Source organism: Hevea brasiliensis, chromosome 18 (assembly GCF_030052815.1).
Source record: "Hevea brasiliensis isolate MT/VB/25A 57/8 chromosome 18, ASM3005281v1, whole genome shotgun sequence".
Classification (NCBI taxonomy): Eukaryota; Viridiplantae; Streptophyta; class Magnoliopsida; order Malpighiales; family Euphorbiaceae; genus Hevea; species Hevea brasiliensis.
Genome location: NC_079510.1, coordinates 37,906,994 through 37,929,167, shown reverse-complemented (window position 1 = coordinate 37,929,167; position 22,174 = coordinate 37,906,994). Strand labels below are relative to the sequence as shown.

The 22,174-nt window shown below is 35.0% G+C and overlaps 1 pseudogene; it reads right to left on the bottom strand.

Moving 5' to 3' along the window:
• Positions 1-834: 834 nt before the first annotated feature.
• Positions 835-21,312, bottom strand: LOC110662827 (uncharacterized; annotated as a pseudogene).
• Between the last annotated feature and the right edge of the window lie 862 nt (positions 21,313-22,174).

Genomic DNA, 22,174 nt, shown 5'->3' with positions numbered 1-22,174 from the left:
GGCCATGGATGGATGAGGAACCTTAGAATATAATAAAGGTAGAAGAAAAAGACTACAAGATGAGATTCAATATGCACCAGAAATGACATTGAGCTGTGGGTTCAGGACATGTTAGCAGTTAAGTCAGAGGAGGTTCCTAGTACAGCTGAAGAAAGTAATGTGAATGCCGATGAACATATTACGTATAAAGAGCGGCGAACCAAGGGCTACAGCTGCAGAATTGCATTGCCACAGAACAGAGTTCAAGAGGATTGAAGCAGAGGTGAAAGATGGGGCCTTGTAAATCAATATTTCTCCTAAAGCAAGATCAACCATCAAATACAATATAAGCGCACCATGGGATGATGTATACTTCCTCCTTTGTCAATATTTGCGGAACCATAGTTTTTTTTTATTATTATTGTTATTACCCTTTTTTGCCTTATAGTTAAAGATTTTGCTTATCACAAATATCTAACTAGAAGATCAATGTATAAAGTATTCTGGAAAGAAAATGTGGACCAGACCTAACTCTACCCTAAAGGCTAATTCAAGGAGAAAAGGTTTAGTAAGTATTATTTTTAGCTCAAACACCTTATCGGCACAATCGTATTTAGAAAAGTCATGGACATCTTTCACTACATCACAAGCAGCCCATACTATTCTTTCCACTGGCTTGTTTTCCTATCTGGTTTTTCTTTACCCCAAATTTCAGGGTACAAAATAGTGCTGATAACACTCATGGTTAAGTGCAAAAATGGACAGTTTTTTTTTTTTTTTTTTTTACTTGTAAAAAAAAAAGAAAGGTAATTAAATCAAACATCATAACAAAAATGACATTGAAAAGTTCACCATCTAGGAAGATTTTTTCTTCTGTCCACTTTTTGATAAGCGCTTCAGACCTTGGGTGCCTCTTTTTATTCCCCTACAGCATAATAACAGAACATGTGAATTCACTTGAAAGCAACAGGAAATTAGACACTTCAAGCGTTAAAATGAATACCTTCTGTACAAGTACAAGAAGCCATAGAAAATCACCAACAGCATCAAAATCAATCATGACAGATATTATAATATACAGTATACTCATTTCCTTCTGCACATATGAAACAGCAAAGACACAATGGAATCAGTAAATAATCATCAAACCTCAATCAAGCATGAACTTCAAGTTAGAAACACGCTAAATGTATAACCATATTAACAAGCATGTGTGATTCTGACTATAACATGAATGCGTGCTGTGTGGCACAGTGAGATATTCCATTTTACAGACAAATCAACTTTAACTTGTTTCACTTGTCTGATCTAGGCATGAGTTGATCGGTGACATGTTTCCAGTAACTAAAAATTTAACTAGTTATAAGTTCAAAACAGAAGAGGAATTGAGACATAAAAGAGTCTCCCCATTTCATCACCTGTGCATTTTGCTAGACCTTAGAACTTTTGCTTTGTGAATGCAGCTCTACTTATCACTCACCTTGCATTACATCACTCAAAACAATTCACGTGAGCTGTTTGGTTACTTGTCATATCCTAAAACAGAGCAGAAACAAGCCAAAAGAGCAGCAATTTACCTTGCCCCCTTTAGAAAATGGTTTTTGACGTCCAGTGCAAGTGTGGGCGTCACAAAACTGACGCAGGAAGAACTCTGATAATAGAAATTATCAATTAACAATATGATAAGCTCCACAACCTATTAAATACATTACCACTTCTCCAATTACATAAAGAAAATGAAAAATTACCATTAAGGCGATGAGCTGAAGGACCCTCATTGACCGGAAAACAACCTTGAGCTAGACTCTGCACTGAATCATCATATTGATGAGATAAACAACCAGGGAAATGATAAAAATTCAAGTATCATTTAGAGGCAACCTCACACAGATGTTTATTCCTTGCAGCAGCCGCAGGATTGCACTTGGTCTTGCGTGTTGCAGAATCCATCACTTGGTCACAATGTAATGCGCCACATACATCTGCCAAGCACCTGCCTTGACTCTGGGTTCAGTACAAAGCATGGCATGTTTCCATTACTATTTACTAATTAAACATTAGAAGGCCAACAATGCCCCAAGAGATGCATGTTTCCTCAAACAAGTTAGGAGAAAGGCAATCTTGAAGCAGGGCCGGAAAACTAGAGGCATGGATATAAACTTAGGCAAACAAGCTGAAACGTAAACATAATATCAAATAAAACTAGTATAGCAGCTTCATTCAGCTATAAAACTTTTAAGACAAGAAATATTTTCTGCCAAAATAAGAGCAGAACACAGTAATTCATGACTTTCCCTGAGCTAAATTAAGAGATATAGACCAACAAAATTTGACATGTTCTTACTTTTCCTCCATTGTTTGTTGAGAAATAATGTAGAAATTAGATTGATTTTGAATAAGTCTAAGTTGTTAGAAGTAAGTCCTATTTTTGTGGTCTATTTTATTTCTTATCTTGGACCTGATTTATTGTTGATATGGGTCCTAACTTTTCTGAGTTTGTTGAAGTTCATTCTGTATATAAGTGTTGCTGCTCAATAGAATAACATCATTAGATTCTTAGCTCATTTCTTCTGCCCACTGATAAATTGCCTCGATTATATTTTCAGTCTTTATCTTTCTGTTTTTAGCTCAAACTCTCTCATTCTCACAGGTGTAGAGACAAGTCACTCTTATCATTTGGTATCAGAGCCTGGTTTCCATTTCCAGATGGCCAACAATCACGCTGGAATTAACCTCTCACAGCCTTCAATTCCAGTATTTCAGGGCAGCAACTATGATGTGTGGAGTACCAAGATGAAAACATTGTTTATATCCCAAGAACTATGGGATTTGGTGGAGAATGGCTACACCGAAGATGGAGTGGCAGCTGAGAATGTCAGAGACCTTCGAAAGAAGGATGCCAAGGCCTTGTTTTTCATCCAATAAGCTGTGGATGAGGCGATTTTCCATCGCATTGCTGCTGCAACAAAGTCAAAGGAAGCTTGGGATGCACTACAAACAGTCTACCAAGGCACTGGAAAAGTGATTACTGTCAAACTTCAGACTCTTTGTAGAAAATTTGAAAGTTATTTTATGAAAGATGAAGATTCTTTGTCAGAGTATATTTCAAACATGATTGATGTTGTCAATCAAATTAGAAAATGTGGTGAATTTTTGAGTGAGCAGAAAGTTGTTGAAAAAATTCTTAGGAGTTTACCTTAGAAATATGAACATGTTGTGGCTGCAATTAAAGAGTCAAAAGATTTGGAAGTACTAACTGTTGCTGAGCTGCAGGGTTCTCTTCATTCTCATGAAGAGAGGATGAAGAGATATGATAATGTTCCTATTGAGAATGCTTTTTACAGTAAAATGCAGCCATCACAAAGTGAAAAAGGTGTTGGTGAATCCAATAGCAAAAGAAACTCCAGCAAGTGGCGTGGAGGTTTGTCATGAGGAAAAAGAGGAGGTAGAAGAGGTGGTCGATCCAATGGAAGCACTGACAAAGGAGAAAATGGGAGCCAAATACAATGTTATTATTGTAAGAAACATGGGCACATAGAGAGGTTTTGTAAGCTTAAAGAGAAACAAGCCAACTTAGCCCAAGAAGAAGAGGAAGAGGAAGAGGAAGAGGAAGATGAAGATGAAAGTCTTTTACTTGCATGTTTTTCTGTCAAAGAATGTCCTCCAGCAGTTTGGTACATTGACAGTGGTTGTAGTAATCACATGACAAGTGATTTGAAGCTTTCACCAAATTTGATGACTCGGTTACCAATCGAATTACAATGGACGATGGAACGGAATGTGGCACAAGGAAAAGGTACTGTGATGCTCAACTCTCTTGGTCTAAATTGTATTCAAAATGTTTTGTACGTTCTTGATATGGATTAAAATTTGTTAAATGTGGGGCAATTTCTATTGGATGGTTATTTGCTTGTTTTTGAGGATTTAACTTGCTATGTGTTTGAAGATAAATCAAAGAAACTTTTTCTTGCTAGTGTACCTATGGCAAAAAATAAGATTTTCCCTTACACCCTCACCTCTAATGAAAAGCATGCTTTGAAGGCAAAATTGATTGATGATAGCCGGCTTTGGCATCATAGATACGGTCATTTGAGTTTTAAGAACTTGATTCTCATGTCAGAACAGAATTATGTTAATGTTTTGCCTCTGATTAAAGATGTAAATGAAGTATGTGAGACGTCGTATAGTTGGAAAGCAACATCATGACTCTTTTCCAAAAGGGAAGGCAAGAAGAGCTTCAAAACCTGCAGATATTTGCAGGCCCATGAAGATGCATTCCCTAAATAACAGCAGGTGTTTCTTAGTCTTTGTTGATGATTTTAGTCGAATGATGTGGGTTTATTTTCTTAAGGAAAATCAGAAACTTTTTCTATCTTCAAGAATTTCAAAGCACACACTGAAAAGCAAGGTGAGCAGCCAATAAAAAACCTGAGAATAGATCGCGACGTAGAGTTTCCCTCTAAGGAATTTGATGTTTTCTGTGAAGAGTTCGCGATCCAAAGACAACTAACAGCCAGTTATACTCCGCAACAAAATAGAGTCGCCGAGAGGAAGAATCGTAGCCTTGTGGAGATGGGAAAAAGCATGTTGAAAGCCAAAAGTTTTCCAAACAATTTTTGGGCGGAAGCAATCCACACAGCTGCTTATATTATTAATCGTTCTCCTACAACCGCTTTGACTTGCCAAACACGATTTGAAGCATGGCATGGATGGAAGCCTAAGGTAACTGATTTAAGTCTTTGGCTGCATCGGTTTTGTGCACATTCCATCACAAAAAAGAGAAAAACTAGATAATAATAGCATCAAATGCATTTTTGTGGGTTATAGCACTGAAACTAAGGGATATCGGTTTTATAATCCTTTCACCAAAAAGTTACTAATCAGTCGTGATGTTGTTTTTGATGAAAAAAATGCTTGGAAATGGAATGATATGCAGAACAATCCAAGTTTTATTCAAGCTGATCGAGAATTGGGTGTTAAACATGTTGCATTGGATCAAGGCAATAATGGTGGCTCTGGTTCCTCAACACCACATAGCAGTCCTTCAAGTACCAGCTCTCCCTCATCTCAAAGCAGTCCATCCGGTTCATCAAACTCAACCTCTCTAAGCTCTTCTTCCTCAGAAACACCACCAAGAAAATGGGGGTTCCTTGAAGCAAATATATTAAAGGACTCAAGTGTGTCAACTAGCACAAATTGAAGAACCAATCTCATTTGATGAAGCTGCAAAAAGTGTTGAATGGTGTGAAGCAATGGATGCTGAGATCAAAGATTTAGAGCACAACAAGACATGGGAACTAGTAGATTTGCAACATGGGAAAGAAGTTGTGGGGTTGAAATGGATCTACAAAGTCAAATACAGGACTGATGGTAAAGTGCAAAAATACAAAGCTCGTCTTGTCGCCCATGGGTACATGCAAAGAGAAGGTATTGATTTTCAAGAAACCTTTGCCCCTGTTGATCGATTTGACACTATTTGGACTGTTTTGGCTATAGCTACTCATAATAATTCGAATATTCATCAATTTGATGTAAAATCTGCATTTCTAAATGGTTTTTTGGATGAAGAAGTGTATGTGCAACAACCACAAGGTTATGAAGTTGCGGGTCAAGAAAACAAGGTTTATTGATTGAAGAAGGCGCTCTATGGCCTCAAACAAGCCCCAAGGGCCTGGTATGAGAGAATTGATGGACATTTCAACAAGCATGGCTTTCAAAAGAGTACAAGTGAACCTACTCTTTATGTCAAAACAAGAGCAGCTTGAGGTACTCATTATATGTATTTATGTTGATGATTTGATTTATACCGGAAATAGTATAATTTTGCTAAATGACTTTCAAAGGCTAATGATTGCTGAGTTTGAAATGGCTAATTTGGGGTTGATGAGTTATTTTTTGGGGCAACAAGCGAAGCAATGTGATGGTGGAATTTTTATTTCACAAGAAAAGTATGTGAACGATCTTCTTGAAAAGTTTCAGCTGCAAAATTGCAATCCAGTAAAGACTTCGATGGACACTAACCAAAAGTTCAACCTTGATGATGAGGAAGAGAAAGTTGATGCTAGTGACTATCAAAGTTTGATAGGCAGTTTACTCTATGTTACACTCAATCGACTCGATATAATGCATGCTACTAGCCTTTTATCAAGGTTCATGTCAAGTCCAAGTAAAATCCATTTTGGGGCTGCCAAAAGAATATTAAGATACTTGAGAGGAACTAGTTCTTATGGTATTTGGTACTCAAACACTAAAATTCTTAAGTTATGTGGATTTTCTGATAGTGATTGAGCATGTTGTATTGATGATAGAAAGAGTACCACGGGCTATGTTTTTGGGTCCGGTGTTATCTCCTGGAGCTCAAAGAAGCAACCATCTACTGCATTATCTTCATCAGAGGCTGAATATATGGCATTAACTTCAGCAGGTTGTCAAGCAATTTGGCTATATCAAAACTTAGAAGATATGAGATTCACACAAGTGGAGGCTACAACCATCTATTGTGACAATCAATCAACAATTGCCATGACAAAAAAATCATATTTTTTATAGCCATACGAGGCACATAGAGACTCAGCATCATTTTGTGAGAGAATTGGTGACTAAAGGAGCAATCAAGATCACGTACTGCAACACAAATGAGCAACTAGCTGACATTTTTACAAAGCCCCTCCCACTTGTAAAATTTCAGCATCTAAGAAATATGTTAGGAATTATAAATTTCTGCATTAAGGGGAAGTGTTAAGAAATAATGTAGAAATTAGATTAATTTTGAATAAGTCTAAGTTGTTAGAAGTAAGTCCTATTTTTGTGGCCTATTTTATTTCTTCCCTTGGACCTGATTTAGTGTTGATATGGGTCGCAACTTTTCTGAGTTTGTTGAAGGTCATTCTGTATATAAGTGTTGCTGCTCAGTAGAATAACATCATCAGATTCTTAGCTCATTTCTTCTACCCACTAATAAATTGCTTTGATTATATTTTCAGTCTTTATCTTTCTATTTTTGGTTCAAACTCTCTCATTCTCACAGGTGTAGAGACAAGTCACACTTATCATTGTGGACATTATCTAAACTAAGGTCCTAAAGATGGAAAGGGAAAACAAAGATAGAAAAATAGTTTACTTTGCATAATTTATTGTACATCTCTATTTGAAGCAAAAAATTTATTCTAACCTTTCCCTGCCCCACCCCACCCCAAAAGATAAATGAATAAATAAATAAATGAAGGTGGAAAATTAATGCTTCACCATTTCCTTGGCTTGCATTTGCTAGGAAAGTCACATCCACTTTACAGGGTTACACTAAAATAGGCAAAATTTTAGACTTGGCCATGAGTTCATAATGGTAATAGGCCAACTGCTTTAGGCCTGCAATTCAGAAAATTGCTTAATGAAGAAGTAAAACCATATGTATAGTTTGCCAACATTTTCCATCTGTATAACTGTTATAGAAGGTCAATCCTATAATTATGTAAATAATATTCTTTCTTAATTAGTTAGCATAATTATTGGGATATCTTCCCAATTAGAATACTTAATTATAGGATTTTTTGTATATAAATACCTTGTATCTCATTCAATAAAATACACAGAAAAATATTCACTTCATGGTATCAGAGCCACGTTGGAGAAGAAACTATCAGAATCATTTCTGTGGAGTTAAGTTACCGTCTCAAGGTGACATTTATGTCTCACCACCCACCTAGGAAGGAATACCCCTTGCCGGCGACCTCACCCAGAAAATTCGGTCACCAGAAGGCCGGTGAGTGAGTCTCACATGCCGGTACAAGTTCCTGTAGCCGTCCCACTCGCCGGCGTGTGAAGGCACGTCCGCCTTCCTCTACCGCTCTGATTGCTCTTGCCGGCATCACCTTGGGTGTATACTACATCCCTGCTAGCTGTTTTGTCACAGGGTGCTCTTGCGGAGGTGATTTTTCTTGGTCCACCTATTGGGTATGTTTCTGACTTCTGTTACACTGAACTGCTTTAAAATTGTGTCTTGAGGTGTGTTTGCTATGTGTTTATTGGTTTGGGAAAGGAGATTTCTGTGACTTACTGTTGTGAATTTTTTTTTAATAGCGAAAAGTTAAAGTGTAGTAGTTGATGTGATTCCTGTGATGACTAAAATCACAAAACATAAACTTAATAGTTCTAATTATTTGGATTGGAGTAAGACTGTTAGGGTTTATTTGCAAAGTATCGATAAGGATGATCATCTCACCCAAGATCCACCTACTGATAATACAAAACGAACTTGGATGAGGGAAGATGCTCATTTGTTCTTGCAAATTCAAAATTCCATTAACAGTGAGATAATTAGCTTAATTAATCACTGTGAGTTTGTTAAAGAATTGATGGATTATTTAGAATTCTTATATTCGGGTAAAGGAAATATCTCTCATATTTATAAGGTATGTAAGGCATTTTATCGTGCAGAGAAACAAGATAGGTCCCTCACAGCCTATTTTATGGATTTTAAAAGAATCTATGAGAAACTTAATTTCTTGATGCCATTTAGTCCTGACGTGAAAATTTAGCAAACTCAAAAAGAATAAATGGCTGTCATGAGTTTTTTGGCAGGTCTTCCCCCAGAGTTTGAGACTGCTAAATCTCAAATTCTTTTTGGTTCTAAAATTCCATCTCTACATGATACTTTCTCAAGAGTACTCCGCACTGAAGCTCCCCAATTTTCTCAATCTGTTAATAGTGCTCTTGTTAGTCGTACTGATAGTGGAAGGCAAAGTTATAGAGGAGGCAATAAAGGAAGGCATAGTGGCAATAGGGATAACCAGTGTAGTGGAGAGGTTGCCCCTAATCACCAGCATGGTGGGGAGGTTGCCCCTAATCGTGACTCAAGAGGAATTAAATGTTATTATTGCCATGAGCCAGTTCATACAAAAAGATATTGTCCAAAACTTTAAAATAAGAACCCACGATCTCAGATGGCAAATATGGTAGTTGATGACTCTTTAGTAACTCCTTCTGAGAAAGCAGTTTTAGTGTCAGCTAAAGAATATGCACCAATTGTCCTAGTATCAGGCATCTCTAAAGTCTTCTAGTTCCTTAGTCACTTTAATAGCCGAGTCAGGTAAATCTAATACATACCTTATCTCTTCCAAATGGGTCATTGATTTTGATGCTACATACTACATGATAGGTAATTCTAGCGTTTTATCTAACTTTCAAGCTCATCATCCTTCATCCTTTGTAGTTTTGGCCGATTGGTTTAAGTCTTGTGTCATTGGTTCTGGCATTGCAAATCTTACATAATCCATTTCTGTGTCATCTATTTTATTTCTACTCAAATTCGTCTTTAATTTACTCTCTATTAGTAAACTCACTCGAGTCTTAAATTGTAGTGTCTTATTTTTTCCTGATCATTGTTTGTTCCAAGATCTTACGACGAAGTAAATTATTGGTAGAGAATATGAGTCTGGAGGTCTCTACATCCTTAATAAATAGGTTCCAAGATCTCTTGTGTGTTCCAATAATTTAACTCCTCTTGAAGTCCATTATCGGTTATGACATTCGTCTTTATTTGTCTTGAAAAAGTTATGTTCACAGTTTCAGTCATTGTCAGTTTTAGATTATGAGTCATATCAGTTTGCCAAACATCATCGTTTGCCTAAAGTGTCTCGAGTCAATAAACAAGCTTCGTCCCCTTTTGAGTTAGTTCATTCTGATGTATGGGGTCCATGTCCTGTTATTTCAAACTCTGGATTTAAGTATTTTATTACAATTGTTGATGATTATTCTCGTGTCACTTGGTTGTTTTTAATGAAGAATCGTTCAGAATTATTTTCTATTTTTTGTGACTTTGTGCTGAGATTCAAACTCAATTTAATACCTCTGTGCATATATTGAGAAGTGATAATGCTAAGGAATATGTTTTTGGCAAATTCCAAACCTATATGTCACAAAATGACATTCTTGATCAAACATCTTGTGTTGATACTCCACCCCAAAATGGGGTTGCTGAAAGAAAAAATAGACATCTTCTTGAGGTAGCATGAGCACTCCTTTTTCAAATGAAAGTCCCTAAATAGTTTTGGGCTGATGCAGTTTCCACAACTTGTTTTCCAATTAATCATATGCCATCATCTATCCTTAACGGTGACATTCCTTATACCATTTTGTTTCCTTCTAAATCTTTGCTTCCTATTGAATCTCGTGTCTTTAGTAGTACTTGTTTTGTGCAAGATGTTCATTCACAGGTTACTAAACTGGATCCCAAGTCTCTTAGATGTCCCTTCCTTGGATATTTTTTACTTTAAAAATGGTACAGATGTTTTTCTCCAACCCTTAATCGTTATATTGTGCCTACTGATGTTATCTTTTTTGAATCTACTCCATTCTTTCCTCCCTCATATATTTATGAGAGTTAGGGGAAGGAAGATAATCTCTTAGTCTATTCTGTCTATTCAGTGTTGTCACACCTTACCCCTCTGTAAGGCATAACATGATCCCGTAGAATACCTAATGAACTACCGAACTTCATTTACTAATAACTCATTAAGTACCCTACAAGGGATTTTAAAACAATTTTCTTACTTTTATAAGTGGTGAGTATTTCTAAATAGATATTAAAACATTTAATTAAAGTTGAAAACTAGTTAAAATTTTTGGCCCATTTTTTTCCATAAATTTTATAAAAATTTTGGCAGAGTACCGTCTGTATTTTGAGAAAACAGTTCTTTAAATTCCTATAAAAAACACTTTCAATAATTTGTCTCAACAACTTCTTTAAATTCACAATCATTCCAATCAATTTCAACATCATTTATCAACTTGCAAAAATTCAAATCCACAATTTCCAATTTAAATACTATCCAAAATATTACTAATTACTTTCATTCAAATTAAAATAAAATACTTCCATTCATATGTAATTAAATGTAAAACAACTTATATACATCATACTAAAAATTTATATTAGGAAAAATCCAAACTAAAATTTATTACAAACTTTATACAAACTGCTCAAGACCAGGTTTACATGTCCATACCTTTACATACATTACATACATCAAAATAAATTTTTACAGTCAGGGTATAAAATATACCCGATAACTTCAAAGCAGGTAGCTCTTCAATCCTTAGCAGCTCAATCTGCTGCTCCTCTAGTCTCTATATCTGCGACAGTAATAACAGCTATCGCTGAGTACTAAGATTCAGTGGTGCACAATATACTAAATAAACTTTATACGGCATTTAAATCATATTTATTCAAAAATTGAACTGAACATGAGAATTAAATACAAAACATGAATTATGAGATTTTAATCTAAATAATTTCATTTCGAAGTGTCAAAACCAATTTCATAAAACCCACAGTTATATCATGCCATTCGAAACAAATATAATCTCAATAGCCAGAAGCTAAGGAGAAGTCACATCACAAGGCTAGCTAGCTCAAATATATGGGAACCCATTCTTTTTCTTCTTCTACTAGTACACACCTCAACACTTCAGCCAGAGAAGGAATCAAAATTCGAAACTGATTACCCCCACTAGTCATGCTAGTGAGGTGTACAAATATATGGTCATGACACTGTGGTTTTAAAACTTATCTTAACAATTTACTAAACATTCATTGCCATTTCAAATATACACAAATAAACTTTCAACAATTCAAAGCAAAAGCATAATGCACATTTCATGCACTTTGTAAATGAATTTTAAAGCATGTTGATGTTGTGCACAAACCTTATATGAGTCACCTTTTGGCCTTGACTCGACACCTCGCTTCCTTTCCGGTATTCTTTTTCACTGAAACACACAATGTCACAGTGTTTTAGTATCATAACTTAGCATAAATCCAAAAATAAATTTAAATTCACTTTTACCTAGCTCTAATGTGCTAAACTTGACGTTCTTTAAAATTTGTGTTTCGGGGTTACTATTCACTACACTATTTAAGTCAATTTGTTGACTTTCTAAGGCTTAATAGGTATGGGAATTCCAACTTCACCCATATACCACATTTTGGTCACTAAATTTGTTGGTTTTGGTTGTTTACTCAAATTCTAAGTCTTTTAGGCAAATTTGTAAATTTTTAGTTTTGGGTGTCTTATGTTGCACTGTTCCATTGGTCATTTTACTTTTAGAATTTGGTAAAATTTTCTTCATAGAAAATGTTTCCTATTGTCTTAAATTTATTCTCCTTTTTGAATCACTCCAATTGGAGTTTTGTATCCCAAGTTATAGCCATTTGAATCATAGCTGCCGGATTGGACTTAACCCAGATTTTTGGGCAAATTCTAGTTCTGGCAGTTTTAGGTCTCCAACTTTGGGTGGCCAAATGACTTGGTTAAGGGCATAATTTGGGTTTGTGTTCTTCATGAAAGTTTTAGGTCTATATCTCAAATTTTCACTGGTAAAATTTCAGGTCATTTAGACCTGCTTAGTCCAAGTTATGGCCAAATAAATAAACACTGTTCATTTAGTCATTTTTGTATAGGGCAGAACACTCACACCCGAATTTGGCCAATTTGTTCACTATACTATGGTCATTTTTTGGGCATGATTCCTAAATGAAAAATGTGTCATTTTGTGTCTAGTTTCATTCTCAATTAGCCTCACACCAATTGGACTTGTAAATTTTCAGTTTTAGTTCCTGAAAGGGACCTTGGTCCTACTACCTATAGCATGACTCTAAGCAATCCGAATTTGCATTTGGTTCCAACACTTCTAACATACTCCAATTGGTCACAAATGACCATTTCTCACCTCAAACTAGGTCAAATACACCATTTGACCAATTCTCCAATTTTTGGCTTCCAAAACCCTAGGTGTCAAAACCCTAATTCATAAAATTCAAACCTAATGCATTCTAAACATCTATCCATAATTTACATACCTAATTCAACCTAAGCAACCATTCAAATACATCAAATTCACCTATTTCAAACCCTAACTAAGGCTAGCTGAAATTTATGTTTGGTCCCTCAACCATGTTTTCTTTTGATTTTAAAGTTGAAATCTAAGTTAATTTAACTCATAACATGTATTTTAAACTAAAAATGTCAATTTAATTCCTTACCTCAACTTTGGAGTTCAATCTTCAATTTTTCTCCCTTTTTCCTTTTCTTTGTTTCTTCAATCTCCTTTTCTAGTTGAGATTGTAAGGTTTATAGGGGAAATTTTTGAGAATTAGGGTTAATTGATGGGAGTAAAAAGCTTGCTCTAGCTTTAATGGAGGAGTAAAAATGGAGGTGAGTGAGGGAGAGAGAGTTGGCTGAAAATGGTGAGGGAAGAAGAGAGAAATTTCTTTTAATTTTTTTGTATTTTATGTGTTTAATAATTATATTTGACTTAGTCAATTATTGGGGAAAAATTAAAATGAATTTTGACATCATCCATGATGTCATATGTGTGATGTAATAATTCAACTTTTAATTTTTCCTTTATTTTTTTCTTTAGTTCTTTAATTTAATTCCTGATTTTGAAATTTTCTTTTATCCAATTTTATTAGACAGTTAGGTCAAGAGTCAGCTCTTGAGGTCAATTGACCAAATTGCCCCTCGCCAGTTAGACCCAGTTTGAAAGTAATTCAATATTTCTTCTGGATCTCTGACCTAATTATTTGACTGGTTTAACAATTCTTTTTCGTGATTTTCTCTTTTCCACTGTGTTTGTAATAGTCCTAAGGACCGCGACATCATATTTTACGGCTCGAAATTCTAGTTTAAATCGACATCGCAATCCTTCCCGAGAAGGTCACCCATCGCTGTGACTCTCAGCTCGTTTAACTTCTTATGTTCTGTTTGTCTTATTTATACTTAACTAATTAGCAATTACTAATTATTTGTGTTTAGGGCTTATCTAGTTGTCTTAGGCGTGGTTCTAATCCCCTTAATTTTTTGGACCGACTTCGGTCACCGAAACAATGAAATATACCAGGCTCTACAAATAGGGGTGTTACAAGTGTCAAGTCCTCAACCAAGTCCTCAGAATTCTCCTACACCAACACCTGCTCGACCCCCTCGCCCACCTGTTGTTCATGTTTATTCCAGGAGATTGGAGACCCTTGACTCAGATCCTCCACCAGCTTCTTCGTCAGAAGATTCAGTTCCATCCACTGCTCCTCAATCTGACTTAAATCTTCCCATTGCTCTTCGCAAAGATAAGCGTCAACGTACTTATCCTATCTCTTCCTTTGTATGTTATGATCACTTATCTCCTTCATCTCATTGTTTTGTTAGCTCCCTAGACAATATTTTTATTCCTAAAATTGTTGTTGAGGCATTATCCTATCTTAGCGAGTGTGCTGCAATGGAAGAGAAAATGGTGGCTTTAGATACTAATGGTACTTGGGAATTTGTGCATCTGCCTCTGGATAAGAAAGCTATTGGATGTAAATGAGTTTTTATAGTCAAAGTGAATCCCGATGGTACTGTGGCTCGTTTTAAGGCTCGCTTTGTTGCCAAAGGATATGCTTAGACTTATGGGACTGATTACTCTGACATTTTCTCTCCTGTTGCTAAACTAGCTTCTGTTTGCTTATTTGTTTCCTTGGTTGTTAGATATAATTGGCCTTTACATCAGTTAGATATCAAAAATGCTTTCTTTCATGGTGATCTCCAGGAGAAAGTTTATATGGAGCAACCACCAGGTTTTGTTGCTCAAGGGGAGTTAGGCAAAGTTTGCAAGCTTCGAAAATCCCTTTATGGCTTGAAACAGAGTCTTCGAGCTTGGTTTGGCAGATTCAGCGAGGTAGTTAAGCAGTTTAGTATGCAGAAGAGCAAGTATGATCATTCGGTGTTTTATAAACATTCTAAAGCTGGACTAATCTTACTTATAGTATATGTTGATGATATTGTCATTACTGGAAATGACTCTGCAAGCATTTCATCACTTAAGTTATTCCTTTAGACTTAGTTTCAAATAAAAGATTTGGGTTTGTTGAAATATTTTTTAGGCATTGAAGTTTCAATGTGTAAGAAAGGCATCTTCTTATCTTAGAGGAAGTATATCCTTAATTTATTGGCGAAAATAGGAAAATTAGATATCAAACCATGCAGTGCACCAATGACTCCCAATCTTCAGCTCACAACAGGAGATGGTGAACTATTTGAGAACCTTGAGATGTATAAGAAATTAGTTGGCAAACTTAATTATCTCACAGTGACTCATCCAAATATTGCATACTTAGTTAGTGTTGTAAGTCAATTTATGTCCTCTCCTACTGTTAACCATTGGGAAGCTTTAGGGAAAATTTTATGTTACTTGAAGAATGCTCCAAGTCGTGGTCTTTAATATAGCAATCATGGGCACTTAAATATTGAGTTCTTTTCATATGCAGATTGGGCAGGTTTAAAGATTGATAGGAGATCCATTACAGGATATTGTATCTTTGTTGAAGAAAACTTAGTATCTTGGAGAATTAAGAAATAGGATGTATCTCGTTCGAGTGTTATATCATAATATCGAGCTATGGCTCAAGCTGTGTGTGAAGTAATGTGGACACATCAGTTGTCACACCCTACCCCTCTGTAAGGCATAACATGATCCCGTAGTATACCTAATGAATTACCAACTCCGTCTACTGATAACCCATTAAATACATTACAAGGGATTTTAAAAACTTTTTTTACTTCTTTTACAGTGGTGAGCACTATTTACAGGTGTTAAAAACCTTTTTGAACTGAAGTGATAGAACTAACACATTTAATTATTTGGAATTTCTGTAAAAAAAAATTTTGGCAGAGTGCCATTTATATTTTGGATAAAACAGTTCTTCAGAAAAACCTGTAAAAAGCACTTCAATATATATTCCCAAATCTCAACTCCAACATGTTTCTCAACACAAATCCACAATAATTTTTCAAAGACTGAGATACAAAAAATATAATACAATTTTTACAAGTCCAAATAACTCATAATTTATTTTACAACTTTAATGTACAATTTTAATTTACAACTGCTCAAAACCAAGAACACTATATACATACAGTGAACATACATTACAATATAAAATGAAAAATATGGTATACTCAATATACCCGATGATTTCTCGCTGAATGTACTAGCAGCCTAGTCTGCTGCCCTGTCAGTCTGTCTACCTGCGACAGCAATGAAAAGCTATCGCTGAGTAAAATTTACTCAGTGGTACACAATAACAATTTGAAATGCGATATATAAATCTTTTATTGACAGTTCACAAATCAAATGATTCACAATTCCATTTCACAATTTACAAAATTCATCTAACATAAATTTGATCAAGTAATTGAATAATACCGTTTTGCAAATCAATAACACAATTCGATCAAATAACTGAATAATACAATGTTGCCAATCGATAATATAATTTAGGCCATGACACAATTTTTCCACACATGCCGTGTTGTACACCACGACAAGACACACTCACCCCAATAATCGAAATCAATGAGGGAGGAAGCTAGCTATATAATGAGTACTCATCTACACTCACCTTAGACTGGCAAGTCAAAGAGGGAGGAACATAATCACACTCACCCCAGACTGATAAGTCAAAGAGGGAGGAATAATCACACTCACCCCATAAATGGAGGAGGAACATAGTAACAGTGTCATGCCAATTGTGAATCAAAACAATTCCAAATCACAATATTTCATACAATTCCCAAATAACATTTTATCTCAAAATTTCCATTTGCAAAGTAGGCAACACAATAATTTTCAAATAATATTCCCATAGCAAAAATAATAAAAAACTATTCATAACTCATTTCTCCAAATAAATTTGCTAGTGAAAGCAGTGAATATAAAAGTATTGTGCACGGACACAATTTAAAACTATAATGTTGAATTAAATTTTTAAGTAGAAAATGAGAAGTCAAAATTATTTTGCACAAACATAATTTAAAACAATGACATACAAATAATGATAATTTATTTCAATTGAAAAATTCAAAAGAAATAGCTATTGTGCACAAACACAATTTAAAATAATAACATAGAAATAATCATAATTTATTTCAATTGAAAAATTCAAAAGAAATACTTATTATGCACAAACCTCTGATAACTGTCTCTTGGCTCTGACTCAGTGTTTCCTTCCCCTCCCTGAGTCTTTGCTAACTGAGAAACACAATTTGAAGTGTTTCAGTACTCATTTAAACTGTCTCTAACGATAATGCTTGATAATTAATTCACTGAATTCATTTATTCGCTTAGTCAACCTACTATGTCGACCCTTGGTACATTCTAGGTAATTTAGGTTTTAATGTCATTAATATGTCACATTCGATAGTCTTTTAGGATTGGTACATGTTACCAAATTCATTTCCTTGTATACTGCATTTTCTTGCGATTTGCTGGATTCCGGGATACTAGTTTGACCTAGCCGGACGACCTAGTTCCGTCGGTTTTCAGATTTCGGTCAAAACTACAAACTTGTAGATCTATGTCTTATTGCAAGCGGGGCAAAATTTCAGGTCATTCTGAGTTATGTAGACCAAGTTATGGTCATTTTACTATTGCTGGTCAAATTGCACCAAAATTGGTCACTTTAGGTCACTTTAGGTTCGGCCAGTTTTTGGACCCGAATTTGTGCAAGCTGTTTGGCTTACTTATGGTCATTTATGGGCTTTGGTGTCTTCATAAGAATTATAGATATGGGTCTTAACTATTCATGGTTAAAATTTCAGGTCAATTGGACCTGTTTTGAGTGAGTTATGGCCTAAACACTAACTGCTGCCCAAATGGTCAGTTTCCAGGCCTCAATTGCACTTAATCCGGATTTGGTCATTTTTCAAGCTACCTTGCAAGCAGAATTTTGGCAAGCTTCCTTCATGAAAGTTGGCACATTTTGTGCCTAGTTTCACCTCCAATTGGTCTCATACCAATTAGAGCCACACAATTAAAGTTATAGGCCTAAAACTCAAACTGCCTTATTGAAATTCTTGCATACACATCAAGCATCACTTTTAACACTCACCAAACTTAACCTTCAAACCAATTCTGGTTGTACCACAACCTAAACATAATTTATAACATATTATAGGTCATTTTAGCAGCTTACAATTACATTCAATGTGCACCAACAAGTGCAGAATTTGTCCAACTCAATTTACAACAATTCAATCACCAATTCATGCCCATTTACATGTCCAACTTCACATCATCACACATGCACTCAAACTGTCATAACTCCTATCACAAATTAACATCATTATTCCATAAACCAAGTATGAATTCCAGCATTCCTCAAGAGTTAGCAAACTGCCACAATGGTACACTTACATTCTATTACTTTCCAAGCTTTAAATCTCATTTTACATTTACATATACTAAGTATACATTACCCAAATAATTTCCTACACAATATACATTTAATCAATCATTTAATTCACCATTTACAAGCAAAAATAAACTGCCTCTAAAGGGTTTTCATGGCTGCTAAAAATAAACATCACCATTAGAACATCAAACTCCAAAATTCTTCTCACAATTCAAGTACCCATAACCTCCTTACTAACTTTAATGAAGCACTAACCAAAAACTCAAACTTACCACTTTAGAAACTCTTCAAAACCTCTCCAAAACTTGGTCTTCTTGCTGCCTATCTACTGCCCATGGTGTTGTGGTCAAGTTTAATGAAGAAACCTTAACCATTGGGAGCTTAGATCATGGACGCATGGAGGTTGGAGCTTGGACGGCCATGGGAGAATTTGGGAGCTTTTTGGCTTGGCCATGGGAAAGTTTGAGGAAGAAGATGGCTGTGCAAAAGTTAGTGGAAGATGACAGGTTTTTAATTGATTTACAAGGTGTTAGTGGTCCACTAATGTAGAAATAACATTAGTTTAATCAAAGATTTTATTTTCTCACATTAAGCTTCCCATTTTTGCTATTTACATTAGGTACCACTAATTTAATTTTCATGACATTTTCCAAATATAATATCATGTGTTTTCAATGGAAATTTAGATCAAAAGACAACTCAGGGTGTCAAATGACCACAATGCCCCTGTTCGGGTTGCATTCCCGATTTTTCAGTAACACCGGGTTTTGTCCGTTTTTCGATTTCTCACTTTTCTTTGTACTAATTATTTAATTTTTATTTAATATTTCTAATGATATATATACTTCAATAGGTGTCTCTTTAAGTCTTAAAAAATATTTTCCAGGGTTCCCCGCGGTCCAGGGCTAGTCAACGGTCCACGCCGTGACTTCCCAGTGCGGTCACCTATCGTTAGGGTTCTCGGCTCGCTTAACTTAGTTGCATTTCTTTACTATTATTTTTCCTTTATTTTTCTTGAATTTTTTTTCTTGTATTTCATTATTTAATGTCTCCTCACTCCTATCGAAGTGTAGTTCTAGGCATTCTAGCTGTCCGGACAACACTGGTCACCGGAACAGTAGAACGCACTACCGAACTTAGGGGTGTTACATCAGTTATTAGAAGAAGTGGGTCTTGAGACATCATCTCCTACCAAACTATGGTGTGACAATGAAGCCACTCTCCATATCGCCTCAAATCCAGTGTTTCATGAGCGTACTAAGCATATTGAAATTGATTGTCACTTCCTTTGAGAAAAGATTCAACAGAAGATCATCTTAATAGAACATGTCAAAACTGGAGAGCAGTTAGGAGATATCTTCACAAAGGTTCTGAATAGGGCTCGGGTTGACTACATTTATAACAAATTGGGCATGATTGATATTTATGCTCCAACTTGAAGGAGAGTGTTATAGGAAGTCAATCCTATAATTATGTAAATAATATTCTTTTTAATTAGTTAGCTAATTAGTTAGCATAATTATTGGATCTTCCTAATTAGAATACTTAATTATATGATTTTTTATGTATAAATACCTTGTATTTCATTCAATAAAATACACAGAAAAATATTCACTTCAATAACCAATTAGAAAGGTATATTTTTGGAATAAGCAACTTAGCAAGGTTAGGCATGCCCTTTATTTTCCTTAACCAAATAAGATACATTATGAGTTAACAAATAACAATTCATCCATATTAAGAAACCATCCAACAAGGGTACCAAGTCAGCTTTCAATAATCTATGATCATGCTGTTTTCATAAAAGTTCTAATACATCATAAATTATTATGTAGAGATGCAACGGCTACTCAAAACCAAGTGCAAAAATGCAATGCAAGAAAACTTCATTGACCCCAATAATTCAAATAAAAAAAAGTACTTCACTCTTACCATGTTCAGTAAATCGTAATGTCTATTATCAAAATGCTTATCCAGATATTTCTCTTCATAAAAAGTCTTTTTACAGTATCCACATCGCCATTCATTTATATCTTCATGGAGCTTGTGCTGTTCTTGATCTCTGTATAGGTCATTTTCAGGGTGAAGCCTACAACTTGTCAAAATCTGATACTGTTCCTTCTCAACAAAGGGCATCAAATATTGCACCAAACATCAAACAATAACATACTCAGAAAATACAAAACAAGCACGTCTCTTGAATTTATAGGACTTTTTATCAAACAATAAAGGAAAAAAAATAAACAAGAAAGGGGTGAGCTAGAGTTAAATTATCAAAGGGGGTGAAGTTGTGCAAAGGTGGAAAGTTTTGGCTTTGGGACGTTAGTCATAAAAAATTTTTATCTTATGGCTTGCAAAAAAGTATACCTCAGTACAACTTCACCCCCTTTGGTAATTTAACTTTAACTTACCCCTTTCTTGTTAAATTTTTTTCCCGTTACACCCGTCTGGTAAAAAGCCCGAATTTATAGTTGTACAATTCTGGTACCTCCTCAATTATCTTCCATGCTGCCCTACTCCTTTCTCTTGAACAATGCACATCATGAGCATTCCCTTGCTCTTGATTCAGAGTTCTGAACATCAATTCTATAAATTAACTACGATGCGCATTGCTTTATAATATTGTGAAACCAACAAGAAGCCAAATTACTCCGACAAAGATACTATCCATAGTATTTTTATCGTCATCTAATTAATCCCAAAAACTAAAGAAACCCAATTAAAGATTCCAGGCAACAGAGTGAAAATGTCAAACAAACAATGCCAATTTATTCCCAACTAAAAAAAAAAAGAAAAATCTAGGAATAAAATCGATATTACCTTGCAGCTGCATATTCTTGATAACCCTAAAGCAAGAACAGAAGCCAAATCAATTATTACCGTTCCAATTTATCACGAAAAAAGAAAGAAAAGAACTGCACATAGATTAGGGCTTTTTTCATTTTGTTAAAGAAGAAATAAGATTAACAAGAGAAATTGAAGCGGTATATACTTATTTAGCTAAGCAGTACCCGAGGTGAAGCAGAAGAAGAAACAGTAAAGAATTGAAAGGAATTTGTTAAGCAGAGAAAAAGAAAAACGACAAGCCGTTTCGAAGAGTTCGCCATATGATATTTGGCATCTCTGAGTCTAAATCCAGAAGTATGAGTAATGCCTATTAGTAGTATGCCCTAGAGCATATCATTTAGTATGTATCTTGTATATATTTTATTAATAAAAGGCATTTCACTTTTCCGTTTACATAATATATTTATGTGTAATAGAAAAGGTACATTGATATTTTGTTAGAAATATTATTCTTAAGTTGTTAAGAATATGAGTGACAGTATTTCTAGCACAAAGTATCATAAATAGGTTCACAATCGAGGATACTTCATAATAAGGACATGACTTATCCAGAAAGATTGTAATCATGTTTATTTCCAAGTTATTTATATGAGATGTAAATAAGATGAAATGGTGAGTCTCATGCCATATAACAAACATGATAGGCACTTATACATGATAAGTAGGCCGAACCAGTGACATTTATGACAAGCACATAGAGTTTACTCTTGTCAATGTATTGTCATAAATCATATCAGTGCATATAATCTTTAGACCTGAGATAGCACAGTTATCTTGTATATAGGTGGTTTGAGTTTGATACTGCTTTCATGCTTGTACTGTGTATGGGTATATGGGCATGTGTTGGCTCCTACTAGTTATATATGGAGGTAGGTGTTAATCAAGATGGAATATGTTCCTCTAAGTAAATAGGGATAAAATTCTATGTTCATTTAATTATTCTTGATGTTTCAAGTTCCTGGCCAGGACAAATAGATTTAATCAGAAAAGAGTTTCTGATGAGAAAATCTTTTAATCAAGAACTGGAATTAAAAGAGAACATAATATTCATAGCAAATGGGGTTTGACATAAACCATGACTCCAGCTTGAATTGGGATTTTGTAATAGAGAGATTCTAGTGC